At 44.2% G+C, this 21,446-nt stretch overlaps 4 non-coding genes and 2 pseudogenes across 4 annotated transcripts; all 6 read right to left on the bottom strand.

The window, feature by feature from the left end:
• Positions 1-1,439: 1,439 nt before the first annotated feature.
• LOC132134145 (U1 spliceosomal RNA) lies at positions 1,440-1,603 on the bottom strand. The gene has a single exon (XR_009429409.1). It is a non-coding gene; the product is annotated as a U1 spliceosomal RNA (small nuclear RNA).
• A 351-nt stretch (positions 1,604-1,954) lies between these two features.
• On the bottom strand, positions 1,955-2,131 carry LOC132134089 (U2 spliceosomal RNA; annotated as a pseudogene).
• An 8,125-nt stretch (positions 2,132-10,256) lies between these two features.
• LOC132134111 (U1 spliceosomal RNA) lies at positions 10,257-10,420 on the bottom strand. Its single transcript, XR_009429375.1, has one exon. It is a non-coding gene; the product is annotated as a U1 spliceosomal RNA (small nuclear RNA).
• A 351-nt stretch (positions 10,421-10,771) lies between these two features.
• On the bottom strand, positions 10,772-10,951 carry LOC132134095 (U2 spliceosomal RNA; annotated as a pseudogene).
• A 4,708-nt stretch (positions 10,952-15,659) lies between these two features.
• LOC132134049 (U1 spliceosomal RNA) lies at positions 15,660-15,823 on the bottom strand. The gene has a single exon (XR_009429345.1). It is a non-coding gene; the product is annotated as a U1 spliceosomal RNA (small nuclear RNA).
• Positions 15,824-16,174: 351 nt separating this feature from the next.
• On the bottom strand, positions 16,175-16,365 carry LOC132134097 (U2 spliceosomal RNA). The gene has a single exon (XR_009429362.1). It is a non-coding gene; the product is annotated as a U2 spliceosomal RNA (small nuclear RNA).
• Positions 16,366-21,446: the final 5,081 nt, after the last annotated feature.

Below are 21,446 nucleotides of genomic sequence, written 5' to 3'. Positions count from 1 at the left end.
GTGGGCTTCCGCGGGGCCCCTCGGGGGTCCAGATCCTCCTGCGCCGGTCAGGGGTCTCCCGTGGGCCGGCGCGGTCCGGCAGACATCGACGCCGCGTCCGTCAAAAATTTTTTGGGGTCAGCGCGCAGGTCCCCTTAACCCACGTACACGAGCCCTCAAACTTATACCTGAATGGACGCTCCAAAAAAAAGGACTTTCTGGAGAAGTCAAGACGTGACATCCCTAGGAGCTTGCCATTCACCTCTTTAAAACAAAAGCGCACGCTGTGGTGCCTCCGCACGCCGGCACGGGCAGCCGACATGATGGAGGCACCAACAGCCTAGAAACTTAAAACAACAATAAATACAATAATAAATAACCAAATAAATAATTAAAAGACCTTACCTTAAAACGTGTTGGAGCCCGAAGCAGCAGAGTTCAATGTACCTCTCGAAGTTGTGTGACTCAAGATATAAAAAGATCTCGAGTCAGGAAACCTCCAAGAGGCGATCGCAGTCTAAACCGTCTGACAAGGTACGTGATCTTAGCCAAAAGGCCGAGAAGCGATGCCGCTAAGACGCAGCGGGCAGGAAGCCGGACACGGCGATGCCCATCTCGGCTTTGGTAAGTCTGGGGGACCTAAAAATGCTGGGGGAAGGTAGTACCCTCCCCTGTCTGCAACGTCACCGGGACTCGTCACGCTCGGCCTGACGCTGGCACTGCAGCGACGGAAAGTACGGCATCGCTCGTAACTCCCAAACGGTTCGTCGCAGAGCCACGTGCCTTATGTAATGGGAATCCTTGGCTCGAGCCGAACCAGACGCAGGTCTCAGATTGGCTCGTCGCTCTGACAAAATTTTCGGGTATTTGGGATTTTGTCGAAAACCTTCTTTTGCAACCTAGCGCCAGGTATTTGGCCCAGTCCCACCCAAAGCAGCACAGAAAGCTTCTCTGGAGTCTGCCTGTCAATAATCATCCCAAAAAAGTGGAAATTTCCATTCACCTTGGCGAGGGGACCTCAAAACGTGCTAACGTGGCGTGTCCGAGATGGCTCGAATGGCTATAACTCCAGGAAGGAATGAGATCCCTTCACCCAAATCGGCACACCTGTGCAGGGGCTCAGTCAGAAGCAAGGTGAAAAAGGGCGCTGCGACAGGCCACTCGGTGGCGCTGTAAGCGACAACAAAATTAATACCAATTGAAAAAGGACAACCAAACAACATGGAGACAGCTACAGCTAGGCTGCAGTCAGTCCAATGGACTTTCAAAGTAAGGTCTGTGCTATATTCGAACTGAACCACCCACCAGGGTCCGATTTTTCAAGAGCGTAAAAATCGGTGAAAGCGTTGTTTCACAGGCGCACAACACATACCTCGCATGTGACAGAACTCCCCATTCTGAAACGCAAAAAAAAAAAAAACCTGGAAAAAACCTCTTCTGCTTTGTTTCACCAACAATTTCAGGGGAGAGCACGAACGCAGTCCCCCACTACCATAAATTATGCAGTCGAGATTCCCGCATTTGGGGAATTCGCAGGGGTCAGCATGGCCGGAGTGCAATGGGCAAGCCTCGCCCTGGGTGAACCGCCTTCTTGATCATGGTGTCTCCCCTGCCAGGTTAGTATGAAGGCCCAGGCGGTCAGCCAGAGGTATGATTTGCGTCTCTACCGTCCACACCAACGGTTAGCCCCCCTCCAGGAAAGGAAGGACGGGTACCTTCCATTACTGGCCTGGAAACTGCCAAGCTCATGGGCCGGTGCTTCCCAACGCCGGTTTTAGATGACTCTCTTTAACCAAACACACCTGATTCGATGCATCACCTCGTCTGTGAAAGACCTCAGGTGGGTGCATCGTTCGTGGAAGAGTCCAAGACCCCAGGAGGGCGCATCAGGAAAAAAGTTCGCAATACACCACAGCATGGCAGATCTCATTCCTTGTTCTGCTATTCGACACAATAAACGGCAATCCCCAAAAAGGGAAAGCACACCGTTCCTGGAGAAACTGCAATACCAGGCCGATCCTTGGAGTGGACGGAGCAAGCCCCGGCTCCAGCTCCGTGATCTAAAAATCCATTTAATATGTAGTCCCCGGATGGGGGACGTATCAGATATTAAACTGATAAGAACAGATTTTTTTTCTTTCAAAAAAGTTTTATTGTCACGAGTTACATTTTTTCCATTTGCATTTTTACTTTCACACACATTTTTCTTTTCAAGCACACATTAAAACAAGCCATATAATATATAATAAATACACATGGTAAAATGAAAGAAACAATCATTGTTAAAAAACATTTGATTAAAACCACAGTGTTTTGCTTGTTTTTAAAAGGCCATATTTGGGGTGTGTTTAAAAGGTGCGATTGGTTTCAAAAGTAAAATACATATTTAAAAAAGCAAACAAGCCTCATATGCATGTTAATAAAACCAATTTTATTGATAAAACACAATAAAAACCAATTTATTGGATAAAAACCAATAAAAAAAAAACATCTGTTGTGCAAGACCGGGGGTGAGTCCTTATCAAGTCGGTCTTCACCCCACTCTCCAGAACAGGGACATGAGATGCTACTTTACGGGCTCAGCGGAGATCCCCTCTCCTCCGGCCCGCTGGCCCGCTGTTCCCGTAGCCAGAATGGTGAGGGTGCATCTACGGGCAGCCAGGGTCGGTGCCTGCCGGGACCCTCTCTGTGCGACCCCGGCCCCCCCGTCCGAATATCGTCGTCCGGTACCCCTGCAGCATTGATGTTACCTTTAGCTCGCATGCATGGAGGGTTACCGTAACGCGCTTCCCCACCAGCAGGTTTCTGGTGGCCCAGATGGCATCCTTGATGACGTTGAGGGTGAGCTAGAGCGAGGTAAATTTCTGTGCCGTCAAGTCCTTCAAGCCCCGGCCCACCCCAAGGATGGCGAGCTGGTACCCGAACTGGGCCCCACCTGCTGGTAGGCACGGGAAATACAGGGGGCCGGTCTTGACCCACAGGACCCGCGCAGTGCTGCAGTCCCAGAGCAGGTGGTGGACGGTCTCCGGGGAATTGCAGCCGGACCGAGGGCAGATGGGGTTTTTGGCCATGCCTCTGGAGTGCATAACCGCCCTGACCGGGAGGATCTCATGAGCCACCATCCACGATAAGTCCTTGTGCCTTTTCTGGAGAGCAGGGTGAGCCGCATTCCGCCAAACTTGTTTGGCCTCACTTAGTGTGAGGCCCGGAACTGGACTCACCGGTTCCCGGTCCTGCACAACAGAAATGAGAGACTTGTGTTTAGTTAAAATGGTGACATCTTCCATCTCTAAAAGGTATTTCTTTAAAAACTTTTTTATAAAACTGTACTCTTTAGGCAAGTTAAAAGACACTGGGGTTTTCAAATCTACTGGTAAAATTTTCAAAGTTCTTAGGTAAGACCCCATCCAAAATCGCGCCATTGCAGCCGTCTTGTTTTCTTTGGATGGGGTCATGGCATAACTGATGTGCAGGGCGGTGAAGCAGCTGCCTAAAAACAGGTGGGGGTCTGGGAGGCCTTTTCCACCGTTCTCTGGCCTTTTCTTGACTGTCTCCCTCTTCAGGCGCTCCCACTTGGACCCCCACAGGAAGTAAAACACCGCCCTCTCCAGTTTCACCAGGAACTGCCGAGGGGGGCTAAAAACAGAACAAACAAGTAAAATCAGAGGTAAAATCACAGATTTAAAAATTAAAATTTTACCTTCAATCGTCAACTGTCTTAGTCCCCAAAACTCTAGTCTTTTCCTAACTTTCCCTAGCAAGTCAGTCCAGCTTTCCCGTCCTCCACCCTCTTTATCAAATTTAACACCTAAAATTTTAAAATCGTTGTCTTTAAAAACCAAATCAAGTCCTCCTGTGTCCACGTCCCCCCACGGCCCGAAGAGCTGGGCCTCAGACTTGTTTCTATTGAGTTTGGCGCCCGAGGCCCGACCGTACCAGTCAGTCAAGTCCAGTGCTCTTCGTATAGATAAAATGTCTGTGGTTAAAAGAGTAACATCGTCCATGTATAAGGCACAAGTCGCTGTCAGTCCACCCGTCCCAGGAACGTCCAGTCCTTTGATCCATTTATCCTTTCTCAAGATCTGTGCCAGTGGCTCGATACAAGCCACAAACAGGAGAGGAGATAAAGGACATCCCTGACGGACACCACTGTGTATGTTCACAGTTTTGGAAAGATGCCCGTTTACAAGGAATTTGCTGACTAGTCCCTTGTACAGCAGTCCCACCCAGGCTACAAACCTCTTTGGAAAACCCATTTTTTGCAGTACCTGAAAAAGGGACTGGTGCGAGACTCGGTCAAATGCTTTTTCAAAGTCTAAATTTAGGACTACTAGCCGAATATTTCTGTCTCTCGCATAACAGATGGCGTCTCTGATCAGCACTAGGCTGTCTGTTATCTTTCTTCCGGGCACAGAACAAGCTTGATCCGGGTGAATCACGTCCTCTAAAGCCATTGACATGCGTGTTGCTAAAATTTTGCTAAAAAGTTTATAATCAAAATTTAAAAGTGTTATGGGTCTCCAGTTTTTTAAGTCAGTCCGGTCACCTTTTTTGTGAAGTAAAGAAACTATCCCTATTCTAAAACTGTCTGGAAGTCTGTCGAGGGTCTCAAACTCTTTAAAAACTGTCAAAAGCTCTTGTCCTAAAATGTCCCAAAATGTTAGATAAAACTCTAGGGGAAGTCCATCCACTCCTGGGGACTTCCCCTTCTTAAAACCTCCAAGAGCTTTTTGGATTTCTAAGATGTTAAAATCTTGGGTTAAAATCTCATTTTGACAGTCAACCCTTTCCTCAATAAAATTTAAAACTTCTTTTGCAGTGTCAAAGTGTACCTTTTTAAAACTATATAATGCCCCATAAAATTTTTCCACATCCTCTAAAATCTCTTTTGTTGTGTTAACCTCCCTATCCCCTGTTTTAACCCTGGTTAACCCCCCACCCCTTGTTATTATTTTCTTAAAAAAATATCTGGTACACTTTTCGCCGCCTTCTATTTCTCTCTCTTTACTTCTTAAAAGGACCCCTTTACTTTCTATATTGGCTAAAACTGACATTTCTTTTTTTACTTCCTGAATTTCCTCGTTAAAATCAAAACCATTATTTAAAAGATTAAAATACCTTTGTAGTCTTTTCTGGAACCCCAACATGCGTTTCTTTTCCCTACTCTTCTTTTCTTTCCCTATCTTTCTAAAAAACTGTCTTGTCCGGTCCTTTACCATCTCCCACCACTGTGCACGTGTATCGTAAAAGTCTTGGAGGTTCTGCCATTGGCTGAACTGTTCCCTATATTCTAAAACTATATCCTTGTCTTCCAACAGGGAACAGTTCAGCTTCCACAGCCCTCCCCCTACCGTCACACCCATGGGCAGTGAAAGGGTGCAAGACAGCATCATGTGATCAGAGAAAAAGAGGGGGGTTAATGTAGCATCGGTCGGCGGGCAGTCCCTTGTAAAAACGTAGTCGATTCGAGAGGCTTTGGTACCATCACCACTGAACCAGGTGAAGCCCTCCTCTCTTTGATGCAAAATTTTAAAACAGTCGACTAAATTAAAATCTCTGACTAAACCCTGCAATAAAACCGACGTTTTGTCCACTCTAAAATCCTCCCCAACCCTTTTCCTGTCTGTTTTGGATAAAACACAATTAAAATCCCCTGCTACCATTAGGGGGGCCCTACCTAGCATGTGGGGTTGCAAGTCTTCTAAAAGCTCATATCTTTCATTCTTTTCCGTAAAACCATATACATTAAGAACATTAAAATCCCTGTCTAAAAAGGTCAGATTTACTAAAAGTGCCCGGCCTTGCCTCACCACAGTGCTGCCCTTCACCAAGATGTTAGGATTATTAATTAAAACCGCAACTCCGTCATTTTTGTTAAAATTTGATCCGCTCCATATGGAGGCTCCTGCGGACCATAGCTCCTCCATTTTCTTGTACCTAGTTAAAAAGGGCAGAGAACACTCTTGTAATAAAAACAAATCTGACTTAAAAGATTTTAAAAGGGACAAAATACTCTGTGCTCTAATGGTGGACCTCACACTTCTTACATTGATAGTAGAGATGGTGAGGGCCATGAGCAGTAGGGTTAAAAAGGTATAAGACATTTAAAACAGAAGACAGTAAAAAGACTACAAAGATACGATTAAAATCATGTTATATCTTGTTGCATTTGCCTTTCCTTTTCCTCAGACGAGCTGGGATCAGGAGGGCAAATGCCTGTCGCTTCAGAGGCCACAGAGGAAACCTCTTGTGGCTCTTTTGGCGATGATGCTGTTAGCTTAATGTGCAAAAAGGATACCTCATTGGGGGACTCTAGGGGCCACTTGCGCTCCAGATCTACCGAATCGATACTATCAAGCTTATATGCTGCCCTAGATTTTTTCTCCTCCGTTACAATCAGAGGAGACCCCGCAGGTCTTTTTTGCACCTGAGCGTTAGGGAGTGAACACTCTGTCTCACTCCCGGTAGATTCCTGCACCCCATCCGAAACTGTTACTAGTGAGGAATTGTTTTTTTCCTCACTTTCCTCTCCTTCCATGACCATTTCCTGTTCCGTTGCCTCCGCCCCTGTGGCCGTCCCACTTCCTCCTTCCTGCCCAATCCCTGAGGCCGGCTGGGAATTTGAAATTCCCGCCAAAACCTCAGGGACCGCCTCCTCTTTCCTTTGTTCATTCGTTTGTTGCCCATGTGGGGCGGCCATTTTGAGCTTGTTGGCAAAACTTTTAGGGCAGTCTCTGTAGAGGTGGTTTGTTTCTCCACAAAGATTGCACCGTCTGCCATTGGTACAATCATCAAACTGTGACCAATTTCTCTACACTTCCCACATACTAACTCTTGGCATGCTTCAGCGAGATGACCAAACCTGCAACCCTTCCTGCAGAGTTTGGTATGTAGCCTCTGTTCTCTCCGAGCACAATCATGGAAGGCAGATGTTTCAGGCCCTGGTAGCCCCCAGCGTCTTCCCATTGTTTAATGGGAATTCGCCAGAAGCATGTCCAAATGCCATCTTCATCTAACACTTTGACAGGCTGGCCTCGAACAGTGCAAAATCTACCCAACCAAACATAAATATCATCTCCAGTCACTGTTTCATTGAACATCCTTACAATCACAGTTTTAAGTGTGTTATCAGAAAGTTTCTCGACAGTGAACATGGAGAACTGGGCTTTAACCCTCTGGAGTCTAAGGGTATTTTTGGGGCCTGGAGAAGTTTTGTCATGCCTTGACATTTGTGCTTTTTTCAGTTTCTTATAAATATCTAAATGGGTAAAGACTAATCTCACTGTAATCAGCACAAACTGGGCTGTAATAATATGTGAAATGCATGTATGTACATGATTGTGTTTTTGAGAAAAAAAATATTATGCGTGGTTAGTGAAAAACTAAAAATGTTAAAACGCTTGAATAAGGCAAAAAAACACATAAAGAACAATGGTTCCCGGGATTTTTGAGAACTGGAGCTTGTAGCCTAGAATTTTTCTTTCTAAATGATGTGAAAATCATCTTGTTTACTCACTCACAGAAAACAATATATTGCTTAAAATTTTCTAAGACACTTTTTTTGGTAAAAGTCAAATGCGAGTAGGCGTCAACTACCATGAATATCATTGTGATTTACACCTGAGAAGACAAAGGCCTGCATAATGAGCTGCATAATGAGCCTCTCAGTCATCTGTGCCACTGTGAGTGAGGAGTTACAAGAGAGAATGTGAGAACAAAATAAATCTATATAATTTTATGTTTGTAGTTTATTAAGAATATATTTAATTATCCCACAACATAATTTAATATCCACTTGGGGGAGCAGTTAAACAGTTTATTAGAAACAATCAAAGCTGACTTTCAAACAAATTGTTTGGCATGCTTACTCCAGTCACACAATCCTTCAGAAATCCTTTTAACAATCTTATTTTCTACAAAAAAAAAAAAAAAAACGTTTGTTGTTATTATTATCATCATTATTATTAATGTTGAAAAGAGCTGAGAATATTTTTCTGGGTTTTTAGGGGGAATAAATGGAAAGAAAAGCATTGTTTTTACATTTGTTACAGTTATCTATTTGTTACATTTATATTATTTACATCAAGCTTTCGAAGGGTATAGTGTTGTATATTGTTATTGAAACTTCATAATGTTTCACTTGATTATATATTTAGTCAGGAATTATAGTTCGGAAAAAGTCTAACTAGTAAAACGTTTACACGTTATGTGAAAACTAGTACAAGTATATAAATAAATAAAAAGAGACTTACTCGTGTTTATGATCTCTGCTGAATAAAGTGCTTCATTCTTTTTTTCTGAGGAAATCCATTTCTCAAATCCTCAACCACATCACATCTTTTTGGGGTGAATTATGTGTTATTCCTATCATCGCGAAGAAAACAGTAAAATAAAAAAAACTTGAACAGTCTGGCTGCTTTTTCTTCTGTGTGGGCGTATTCAAGCTGCGCGCTTCAGTTTGAATCTGAATAGCGCGTTCAGCGCGGGGGCGTGGTCACATTAGATATAATGAAGGGAGACATGAAAAACAGACATTGCGTTGTTTTCATATGGATTACTTTATCACAGAATATCTGTTTTCGGCGGCACTTGTTTAGTTTAAAAATAGACATGTCAAGCTTTCTATAGATATCTCTCTCATGTATTTTCGTTGAGTATTCACGGAGTTACAGTTCATTTAAATGACGTGTTTGTAAAAGAAGATCAGCGCAGACAAAGGCTGCAGACAGCGCACCTTGTTTGTTATCTTTATTTTATAAGTGCACAAAGTTTTGTTGTTATTATGTATGTATCCAAAAAAAAGTAGACCCTTTACAGATTCGATTGATGTATTGCTCTTATCTGTACGATTAAAACTGAAAGTGTAATTTAAGTTCTTTTCGGGGTTATCAGGAGAAAATGACTCAAAACGCGTATCCGCGTTAATCGACTTGATAGGGTTAACTGAATCAAACCTTTGCCAAAAGTCATTAAGCACGGAAGCGGTTTGTTTAATTTGATTAAACATCAAATCCTTTGTTCAAGGGCAGAGTCATCAAACAATTCAGGTCGTCAGATCTAAAAGCTAAGGTCTTTTGGATCAGCTTGCTGGAAAAGTCCATACGGGACATTCCAAGGAGCTTCCCCTCAACCTGCCTGAATAAAAAACGCACGCTGTGGTGCTAAAAACTTAAAACAACAATAAATACAATAATAAATAACCAAATAAATAATTAAAAGACCTTACCTTAAAACTTGTTTTAGCCCGAAGCAGCAGAGTTCAATGTACCTCTCGAAGTTGTGTGACTCAAGATATAAAAAGATCTCTAGTCAGGAAACCTCCAAGAGGCGATCGCAGTCTCAACCGTCCGACAAGATACGTGATCTTAGCCAAAAGGCCGAGAAGAGATGCCGCTAAGACGCAGCGGGGAGGAAGCCGGACACGGCGATGCCCATCTCGGCTTTGGTAAGTCTGGGGGACCTAAAAACGCTGGGGGATGGTAGTACCCTCCCCTGTCTGCAACGTCACCGGGCCTCGTCACGCTCGGCCTGACGCTGGCACTGCAGCGACGGAAAGTACGGCATCGCTCGTAATTCCCAAACGGTTCGTCGCAGAGCCACGTGCCTTATGTCATGGGAATCCTTGGCTCGAGCCGAACCAGACGCAGGTCTCAGATTGGCTCGTCGCTCTGACAAAATTTTCGGGTATTTGGGATTTTGTCGAAAACCTTCTTTTGCAACCTAGCGCCAGGTATTTGGCCCAGTCCCACCCAAAGCAGCACAGAAAGCTTCTTTGGAGTCTGCCTGTCAATAATCATCCCAAAAAAGTGGAAATTTCCATTCACCTTGGCGAGGGGACCTCAAAACGTGCTAAGGTGGCGTGTCTGAGATGGCTCGAATGGCTATAACTCCAGGAAGGAATGAGATCCCTTCACCCAAATCGGCACAACTGTGCAGGGGCTCAGTCAGAGGCCAGGTAAAAAAAGGGCGCTGCGACAGGCCACTCGGTGGCGCTGTAAGCGACAACAAAACTAATACCAATTGAAAAAGGACAACCAAACAACATGGAGACAGCTACAGCTAGGCTGCAGTCAGTCCAATCGACTTTCAAAGTAAGGTCTGTGCTATATTCGAACTGAACCACCCACCAGGGTCCGATTTTTCAAGAGCGTAACTGACTTTGTTTCACAGGCGCACAACACATACCTCGCATGTGACAGAACTCCCCATTCTGAAACGCAAAAAAAAACGCAAAACGCAAAAAAAAAACCTCTTCTGCTTTGTTTCACCAACAATTTCAGGGGAGAGCGCGAACGCAGTCCCCCACTACCATAAATTATGCAGTCGAGATTCCCGCATTTGGGGAATTCGCAGGGGTCAGCATGGCCGGAGTGCAAAGGGCAAGCCTCGCCCTGGGTGAACCGCCTTCTTGATCATGGTGTCTCCCCTGCCAGGTAAGTATGAAGGCCCAGGCGGTCAGCCAGAGGTATGATTTGCGTCTCTACCGTCCACACCAACGGTTAGCCCCCCTCCAGGAAAGGAAGGATGGGTGCCTTCCGTTACTGGCCTGAAAACTGCCAAGCTCATGGGCCGGGGCTTCCCAACGCCGGTTTTAGATGACTCTCTTTAACCAAACACACCTGATTCGGTGCATCACCTCGTCTGTGAAAGACCTCAGGTGGGTGCATCGTTCATGGAAGAGTCCAAGACCCCAGGAGGGCGCATCAGGAAAAAAGTTCGCAATACACCACAGCATGGCAGATCTCATTCCTTGTTCTGCTATTCGACACAATAAACGGCAATCCCCAAAAAGGGAAAGCACACCGTTCCTGGAGACACTGCAATACCAGGCCGATGCTTGGAGTGGACGGAGCAAGCCCCGGCTCCAGCTCCGTGATCTTAAAATCCATTTAATATGTAGTCCCCGGATGGGGGACGTATCAGATATTAAACTGATAAGAACAGATTTTTTTTTTTTTTTTATTAAATCCATACACTCATACAAATTAATCACTTGCAACAAAGGCATACATATTTTCTGAACATACATGTCCCAAGCCTACAGAACTAAAAAATCATTCCGAACTCAAAAATCATTTCATAAAGTGAAGATACAACACATTACAATCAGAACCTCATAACCAGTACTAAATTTTTAACACCCAAGACTTTATCCCACCCCTACCCGAGGGAGCCCACCCCCATACAGCCCTCATCCCCTCCTCCCCATGAACGACCTTATACCCATTTACCTCTTTCACCAAACTAGCCAAAAGTGTTGAAAATAACTTTTGAGGTTCTAAACCAGGCAACTGCTTCCTCAGGCACCTTAGTCGCCAGTCCCATAAGATACGCTTCCCTTCTGAGATAGTAACCCATACTACTCTTCTCTGATTGTTCTCTATATTTCCCAACCCTACTCCATACAACACTAAGTCCCGGGTAATCAATGGTCCTCCCCACTCTCTCCACCAGCCAGTGACTGCTTTCCATAAAGCCACTGCTCCTGGACATGACCACAAGGCGTGCTCAATTGTCTCTTCTTCCCCGCAACCCACTGGGCACAAAGGAGATCTGCCCTGACCATGCCTATATAAACGCTCCCGTACTGGAAGCCTCCCTAATGCTGCCAACCAGTTCACATCCTTACACCTCCCTACCAAATAATCTGGTTGCAAGGACAACCAGTTCACTTCAATTGGAGGCCCTGCCTCTCTAGCTTCCTTAACAGAGCTCTCCTTCAACCTATCATACAGCTTCCTATGATTTAACAACAGTGACTCTTCCAAGCACCAAGGATTCCCTTTAATGATGTCTGCCGCCACTTTATAATGTTCAGGCCTATCCAGTGACCAAGGTACCCTATTACTCCACCCTGTTAAATGCCTCAAAGGCCAGCCCAACCAAAAGTGAGCCAACACATGTGCTTTATGCTCTAGAGCCTGTACCACTAGGCGAGCTGCAAAAGCAATAAACAAAGCCGTAACCTTCCAAGGGAGGCATGGCACCCCTCTGCCTCCCTCACCCAGAGGACGAAACATCTGTGCTCTTGATACTAACTCAGTCCTCCCTCTCCAAATAAAAGAAAAAATCAACTTCTCCATTCTCCTCCCCTGCCAAAAAGGTAGGGGAAAAACATAAGCCAGATAGTTAATACTGGGCAACACATCTGCCTTCACTACCTGTACTCTAACCCATAGTGACAGATCCCTAACACTCCACCGGCTTACTTTAGACTGTAAAGATTCCAACAGCCCCTCCCAATTTTGTTGTGCACTATTCACCTTGAAAAAGCGAACACCCAAAATTTTAATGCCATCCTGACACAAGGTATACCCTCCTGGAACCACAGTCCTCTTACTCCACCGTCCTACAAACATCACTGAAGATTTACTGACGTTTATCTTGGCACCTGTGGCTTCTGAAAAACTATGCAAAATATCTCCTGTCACTACAAAATCTTTTTCAGTGGTCAAAAAGACTGTCATATCATCTGCGTAAGCTAACACTTTTGGCCTTAACCCTCCTCCACCTGGCATTACTACACCAGTCAAAGCTGCTTTTAATCGTAGTCGACTAATCAGAGGCTCTAAAGACAGTATATAACACAAGGGTGACAAAGGACACCCTTGCCTCACACCACCCAACTGTTTCACTGGTTCAGAATAGAACCCGTTTATCCTAATCTGACTGAAAGCCTCACTATACAAAAGCTGGACCCAGGCTATGAACCCTGGGCCAAACCCAAGCTTCTCCAACACTGACCACAAAAAAGAATGGCTAACCCTATCAAAGGCCTTTTCCTGGTCAAGGCTCAGGATTGCCAAAGGAAGCTGACGTTGCTCAGCCCAACTGATTAAGTCCCGGACCAAAACTAAATTGAGGCTGCCTGATCTTCCTGGGACCCCAAAAGTTTGATCTGGATGAACCACCAAATCTAACACCCCCTTAAGCCGTATGGTTAAGACTTTTGCCAGAATCTTATAATCAGTAGTAAGTAAAGTTATTGGCCGCCAATTTGCCAAATCCTCCTTACTATTTTTCTTATGCAGGAGGGTCACCAACCCCCTCCTCATAGACAAAGGCAATTTCCCCACTTCCAGACTTTCCTGATAAACTTTAATCAGTTCAGTGCCTACTAAAGGCAAAAAGGCTTGATAAAATTCAGCCAGTAGACCATCACCACCTGGAGACGTGCCTCTCTTCAAGGACTTAATTGCTACCTCTACTTCCTTCAAGGTGACCTCCTTCTCTAACCTGCCTGCCTCCACTTTATCCAAGGTCCTGTCCAGATCCCCTAAAAACCCCTCCGCTGTTGACTCTCTTACTTCTCTATTCGCAAACAGCTCCTTATAAAAGGCAACTGAAGCCTTCAGCATTCCTTCAACTGAGTAGACCTTACCCTTCTCTGTATTTAAACATTCCATACTGCTACGCTTCTGCCTGCTCTTCACAGTAGAAAAGAAAAACTTTGTAGGCCTTTCATCTAGCACACGCTGACATACACCTGACTGCACAACAAACTTCTGTGCTTCTCCTCTATAATGTTCATTCAAAGAATCCTGCAAGAGTTTGGCTTTCTTCCACCCTTGACCAGTGCTCAATAGACCTTGAGAGCATAAAACTTGCAATTCTTTAGTCCATTGACGCACTTGATTCCTCTTAGCCTGCCCCAAAGCTAAACCCCATGCCCTGCAAAAAAAACCTAATCCTCTCCTTCACCCCTTCCCACCAGTCAGAATGTGACTGGTAGAATCCTTTTAAATTACACCACCCAGCAAATAATACCCGGAAAACCTTACAAAAGGTTTGGTCCTGGAGGTATGTTACATTCATCCTCCACTTCAGATCCCCCACGGCTCCATCCACTTGTTCCTTCATACCAGTACACTCCTGACTTGATGCCCTCATACTTCTCTGATCACTCGCACCTGTCGCTTGTTGAAGATGCCTCTCCCTTTCTGCTGGTAGACTGCTAAGAATGGCATCCAGGTCCGCCTGCAGATCATCACCTTCCTTCAATATGCTCGCATATGATTTGTTTCTTGATGGACAGGTACGTAAAGATGATCGGCCTTGCCGCAAAGGCTACAAAGCTTTGGTGCGGGGCAGGCCGAAGCAACGTGGTCTGCCTTCCCACAAAACCGACAGCGCTGTCCTTCACAGTCTGTTTTAACGTGTCCTTCTCCACCACATTTCCTGCAATACACGGGCTGCCCAGGGTAGTAGAGAAAGCCCCTGTTAGGCCCAATGGAAATGGACCCTGGTAGGTGAACCAGGCTTCCAGGGACCGCTGAATCCACCCGGAGCTTCACAAAAAAACGCCTCTTTCCAGTCCAAATCCCAAACCGATCCCTCACACGCTCACCTCCTTTCACAACCTCACAGTGCCTCTCAAGGAAAGTCATTACCTCCACATCCTCAACAAAAGGATTATACAGATGGACTGTGAGAGGTAAGTAATCCTGTGCAAACAAAGGGTGCAAACTCAATCCTTCCAACAACTTGTGCTTTTTCTTCCCCCAAGACTCAAAAAAACTCACACAGTCCGTTAGATTGAAGAAGGTCAGATCCATAAATCCTAGTGCTGTGAAATCCTGAAGACAGAACACTGAAGAAGCTGCTACATTGAAGACTCCTTTCAAGACGTCCACGACCACAAATTCCCTCCTGAAGTTTTCCTTTACAAACCGGACAGCATTCTGAAGCACTTGAATCCGTACAGTATTCTTCAACCATGCCATCATGGTCGGCAAAGTACCATCTCCGCTCGACATAGCAATCGTCGCTACACTTGATCTTAGCCAAAAGGCCGAGAAGCGATGCCGCTAAGACGCAGCGGGGAGGAAGCCGGACACGGCGATGCCCATCTCGGCTTTGGTAAGTCTGGGGGACCTAAAAACGCTGGGGGATGGTAGTACCCTCCCCTGTGTGCAACGTCACCGGGCCTCGTCACTCTCGGCCTGACGCTGGCACTGCAGCGACGGAAAGTACGGCATCGCTCGTAACTCCCAAACGGTTCGTCACAGAGCCTTATGTCATGGGAATCCTTGGCTCGAGCCGAACCAGACGCAGGTCTCAGATTGGCTCGTCGCTCTGACAAAATTTTCGTGTATTTGGGATTTTGTCAAAAACCTTCTTTTGCAACCTAGCGCCAGGTATTTGGCCCAGTCCCACCCAAAGCAGCACAGAAAGCTTCTCTGGAGTCTGTCTGTCAATAATCATCCCAAAAAAGTGGAAATTTCCATTCACCTTGGCGAGGGGACCTCAAAACGTGCTAAGGTGGCTTGTCCGAGATGGCTCGAATGGCTATAACTCCAGGAAGGAATGAGATCCCTTCACCCAAATCGGCACACCTGTGCAGGGGCTCAGTCAGAGGCCAGGTGAAAAAGGGCGCTGGGACAGGCCACTCGGTGGCGCTGTAAGTGACAACAAAATTAATACCAATTGAAAAAGGACAATCAAACAACATGGAGACAGCTACAGCTAGGCTGCAGTCAGTCCAATCGACTTTCAAAGTAAGGTCTGTGCTATATTCGAACTAAACCACCCACCAAGGTCCGATTTTTCAAGAGCGTAACTGACTTTGTTTCACAGGCGCACAACACATACCTCGCATGTGATAGAACTCCCCATTCTGAAATGCAAAAAAAAAAAAAAACCTGGAAAAAACCTCTTCTGCTTTGTTTCACCAACAATTTCAGGGGAGAGCGCGAACGCAGCCCCCCACTACCATAAATTATGCAGTCGAGATTCCCGCATTTGGGGAATTCGCAGGGGTCAGCATGGCCGGAGTGCAATGGCCAAGCCTCGCCCTGGGTGAACCGCCTTCTTGATCATGGTGTATCCCTTGCCAGGTAAGTATGAAGGCCCAGGCGATCAGCCAGAGGTATGATTTGCGTCTCTACCGTCCACACCAATGGTTAGCCCCCCTCCAGGAAAGGAAGGACGGGTGCCTTCCGTTACTGGCCTGGAAACTGCCAAGCTCATGGGCCGGTGCTTCCCAACGCCGGTTTTAGATGACTCTCTTTAACCAAACACACCTGATTTGATGCATCACCTCGTCTGTGAAAGACCTCAGGTGGGTGCATCGTGCGTGGAAGAGTCCAAGACCCCAGGAGGGCGCATCAGGAAAAAAGTTCGCAATACACCACAGCATGGCAGATCTCATTCCTTGTTCTGCTATTCGACACAATAAACGGCAATCCCCAAAAAGGGAAAGCACACCGTTCCTGGAGACACTGCAATACCAGGCCGATGCTTGGAGTGGACGGAGCAAGCCCCGGCTCCAGCTCCATGATCTAAAAATCCATTTAATATGTAGTCCCCGGATGGGGGACGTATCAGATATTAAACCTCTCGCTCCAGTTTTTCACAAGTTCATCAAACAACTGCAGTAAGAATTTTCATCAAGCACGGTGAGTAATGGCTTCTCCTATCATTGTTTCTTGCACCTCTTGCCACATGTACAGTTTATCTATCTCTGTCGCTGATGAGGGATTCACATGTGATAAATGCAGGGAAATAGTTAGGCTGACAGAGAAGATTTCAGAATTAGAGACACGCATCCAAACTTTAATTGAGGACAGTAAAAATGTTAGGGCTCTAGATACGGCTTTGGATGCGTCTAGCTCAGGGATTCCTGTACATTGTTCGGTTCCGGAAACAGAGCCCCAGCAGCAGGGCAACTGGGTGACGGTGAGGCAGCGTAGTCGTGGGTCAAAACACCGCTCTTCTGTTCCGATCAAAACATTAAACAGGTTCTCCCCACTCAGTGATGCACCCACTGAGAAACCTGATGAAAGTGCTCTAGTTATTGGTGATTCTATTGTACGGAACGTGAATATAGAGACACCAGCCACCATAGTCAAATGTTTACCGGGAGCCAGAGCGCCTGACATCTTGGCAAATTTAAAAGTGCTGGCTAATGTTAAACGTAAATACAGTAAGATTGTTATTCATGCCGGCGCTAATGATGTTCGACTTCGCCAGTCGGAGATCACTAAAAATAACATTAAAGAGGTGTGTGAACTTGCAAGCACGATGTCAGACACTGTAATATGCTCTGGTCCCCTCCCTGCTTACCGTGGTGATGAGATGCATAGCAGATTGTCATCACTCAATGGCTGGATGTCTAAGTGGTGCCCACAGAATAACATAGGTTTCATAGACAATTGGACGAGCTTTTGGGGCAGACCTGACCTGTTTAAAAGAGATGGTCTTCATCCCTCCTGGGGTGGCGCCACTCTTCTCTCTAGAAATATGGCAAATAGTCTTAGTGTTTATACTTGACTAACTGGGGCCCAGGTCAGGAAGCAGACAGACTGGCTAAACCGACCGTCTGCTAGCTGCCTCCCGTCACAGAGGTCAGTTAATTCTCAGCACATAGAGACTTCTTCACCTAGATATCACACTATAGAGACTGTGTCTGTTCCCCGAACTAGAAAATAAAAAAAACGTCCAAACCAAGCTAAGATTAACAATTTAATTGAGGTTCAACAAATAAAAAACAGAAGCAATATGGATAAACAAATGATAAAGCTTGGCTTATTGAATATCAGATCCCTTTCTACGAAAACACTTTTTGTAAATAATATGATCACTGATCATAATATAGATGTACTCTGTTTGACAGAAACCTGGCTAAAACCTGATGATTACATTATTTTAAATGAGTCCACCCCCCAAGATTACTGTTATAAACATGAGCCCCGTCTAAAAGGCAAAGGTGGAGGTGTTGCTTCAATTTATAACAACGTTTTCAGGATTTCTCAGAGGGCAGGCTACAAGTATAACTCGTTTGAAGTAATGGTTCTTCATATAACATTATCCAAAGAAACAAATGTTAATGATAAATCCCCTGTTATGTTTGTACTGGCTACTGTATACAGGCCACCAGGGCACCATACAGACTTTATTAAAGAGTTTGGTGATTTTACATCCGAGTTAGTTCTGGCTGCAGATAAAGTTTTAATAGTTGGTGATTTTAATATCCATGTTGATAATGAAGACGATGCATTGGGATCAGCATTTATAGACATTCTGAACTCTATTGGTGTTAGACAACACGTTTCAGGACCTACTCATTGTCGAAATCATACTCTAGATTTAATACTGTCACATGGAATTGATGTTGATGGTGTTGAAATTATTCAGCCAAGTGATGATATCTCAGATCATTATTTAGTTCTTTGCAAAATTCATATAGCCAAAATTGTAAATTCTACTTATTGTTACAAGTATGGAAGAACCATAACTTCTAACACAAAAGACTGCTTTTTAAGTTATCTTCCTGATGTAACCAAATTCTTTAGCATATCCAAAACCTCAGAACAACTTGATGATGTAACAGAAACTATGGACTCTCTCTTTTCTAGCACTTTAAATAAAGTTGCTCCTTTACGCTTAAGGAAGGTTATAGAAAACAGTTTTACACCATGGTATAATGAGCATACTCGCACCATAAAGAGAGCAGCCCGAAAAATGGAGCGCAGCTGGAGGAAAACAAAACTAGAGGTATTTCGTATTGCTTGGCGGGAAAGTAACATATCCTACAGAAAAGCATTAAAAACTGCTAGATCCGATTACTTTTCTTCTCTTTTAGAAGAAAACAAACATAACCCCAGGTATTTATTCAATACAGTGGCTAAATTAACGAAAAATAAAGCCTCAACAAGTGTTGACATTTCCCAACACCACAGCAGTAATGACTTTATGAACTACTTTACTTCTAAAATCGATACTATTAGAGATAAAATTGCAACCATTCAGCCGTCAGCTACAGTATCACATCAGACAGTGCACTATAGACCCCCTGAGGAACAGTTCCACTCATTCTCTACCATAGGAGAGGAAGAATTGTATAAACTTGTTAAATCATCTAAACCAACAACATGTATGTTAGACCCTATACCATCTAAGCTCCTGAAAGAGGTGCTTCCAGAAGTCATAGATCCTCTTCTGACTATTATTAATTCCTCATTGTCATTAGGACATGTCCCCAAAACCTTCAAACTGGCTGTTATTAAGCCTCTCATCAAAAAACCACAACTTGACCCCAAAGAACTAGTTAATTATAGACCAATCTCGAATCTCCCTTTTCTGTCCAAGATACTAGAAAAGGTGGTATCCACACAATTATATTCCTTCTTAGAGAAAAATGGTATATGTGAGGATTTCCAGTCAGGATTTAGACCGTATCATAGTACTGAGACTGCTCTTCTTAGAGTTACAAATGATCTGCTCTTATCATCTGATCGTGGGTGTATCTCTCTTTTAGTTTTATTGGATCTTAGTGCTGCGTTTGACACAATTGACCACAACATTCTTTTGCATAGACTTGAATACTTTGTTGGCATCAGTGGAAGTGCATTAGCATGGTTTAAATCGTACTTATATGACCGCCATCAGTTCGTAGCAGTGAATGAAGATGTATCCTATCGATCACAAGTGCAGTATGGAGTACCTCAAGGCTCAGTACTAGGGCCGCTACTCTTCACGCTTTATATGTTACCCTTGGGAGATATCATCAGGAAACATGGTGTTAGCTTTCACTGTTATGCTGATGATACTCAGCTCTATATTTCTTCGCAGCCCGGTGAAACACACCAATTTGAAAAACTAATGGATTGCATAGTCGATATAAAAAACTGGATGACGAGTAATTTCTTACTGCTAAATTCTGAAAAAACAGAGGTGTTAATTATAGGGCCTAAAAACTCTGCTTGTAATAACCTAGAACACTGTCTAAGACTTGATGGTTGCTCTGTCAATTCTTCATCATCAGTTAGGAACCTAGGTGTGCTACTTGATCGCAATCTTTCCTTAGAAAGCCACGTTTCTAGCATTTGTAAAACTGCATTTTTCCATCTCAAAAATATATCTAAATTACGGCCTATGCTCTCAATGTCAAATGCAGAAATGTTAATCCACGCATTTATGACCTCAAGGTTAGATTATTGTAATGCTTTATTGGGTGGTTGTTCTGCACGCTTAGTAAACAAACTACAGCTAGTCCAAAATGCAGCAGCAAGAGTTCTTACTAGAACCAGGAAGTATGACCATATTAGCCCGGTCCTGTCAACACTGCACTGGCTCCCTATCAAGCATCGCATAGATTTTAAAATATTGCTTATTACTTATAAAGCCCTGAATGGTTTAGCTCCTCAGTATTTGAATGAGCTCCTTTTAAATTATAACCCTCTACGTCCGCTACGTTCTCAAAACTCAGGCAATTTGATAATACCTAGAATATCAAAATCAACTGCAGGCGGCAGATCCTTTTCCTATTTGGCGCCCAAACTCTGGAATAACCTACCTAACATTGTTCGGGAGGCAGACACACTCTTGCAGTTTAAATCTAGATTAAAGACCCATCTCTTTAACCTGGCATACACATAACAAACGAATATGCTTTTATTATCCAAATCCGTTAAAGGATTTTTAGGCTGCATTAATTAGGTAAACCGGAACCGGATACACTTCCCATAACAATCTATGTACTTGCTACATCATTAGAAGAATGGCATCTACGCTAATATTTGTCTGTTTCTCTCTTGTTCCGAGGTCACCGTGGCCACCAGATCCAGTCTGTGTCCAGATCAGAGGGTCACTGCAGTCACCCGGATCCAGTACGTATCCAGACCAGATGGTGGATCAGCACCTAGAAAGGACCTCTACATCCATGAAAGACAGCGGAGACCAGGACAACTAGAGCCCCAGATACAGATCCCCTGTAAAGACCTTGTCTCAGAGGAGCACCAGGACAAGACCACAGGAAACAGATGATTCTTCTGCACAATTTGACTTTGCTGCAGCCTGGAATTGAACTACTGGTTTCGTCTGGTCAGAGTAGAACTTTTCTCCCAAGGTTTCTCCCAAGGTTTTTTTTTCTCCATTCTGTCACCGATGGAGTTTCGGTTCCTTGCCGCTGTCGCCTCTGGCTTGCTTAGTTGGGGACACTTCATCTACAGCGACATCGTTGACTTGATTGCAAATAAATGCACAGACACTATTTAACTGAACAGAGATGACATAACTGAATCCAATGATGAACTGCCTTTAACTATCATTTTTGCATTATTGACACTGTTTTCCTAATAAATGTTGTTCAGTTGCTTTGACGCAATGTATTTTGTTTAAAGCGCTATATAAATAAAGGTGACATTGACATTGATAAGAACAGATTTTTTTTCTTTCGAAAAGGTTTTATTGTCAACAGTTACATTTTTTCCATTTGCATTTTTACTTTCACACACATTTTTCTTTTCAAGCACACATTAAAACAAGCCATATAATATATAATAAATACACATGGTAAAATGAAAGAAACAATCATTGTTAAAAAACATTTGATTAAAACCACAGTGTTTTGCTTGTTTTTAAAAGTCCATATTTGAGGTGTGTTTAAAAGGTGCGATCGGTTTCAAAAGTAAAATACAAATTTAAAAAAGCAAACAAGCCTCATATGCATGTTAATAAAACCAATT

The sequence above is a fragment of the Carassius carassius genome, unplaced genomic scaffold, assembly GCF_963082965.1.
Source record: "Carassius carassius unplaced genomic scaffold, fCarCar2.1 SCAFFOLD_66, whole genome shotgun sequence".
Classification (NCBI taxonomy): Eukaryota; Metazoa; Chordata; class Actinopteri; order Cypriniformes; family Cyprinidae; genus Carassius; species Carassius carassius.
This window is presented reverse-complemented; position numbering and strand designations above follow the sequence as displayed.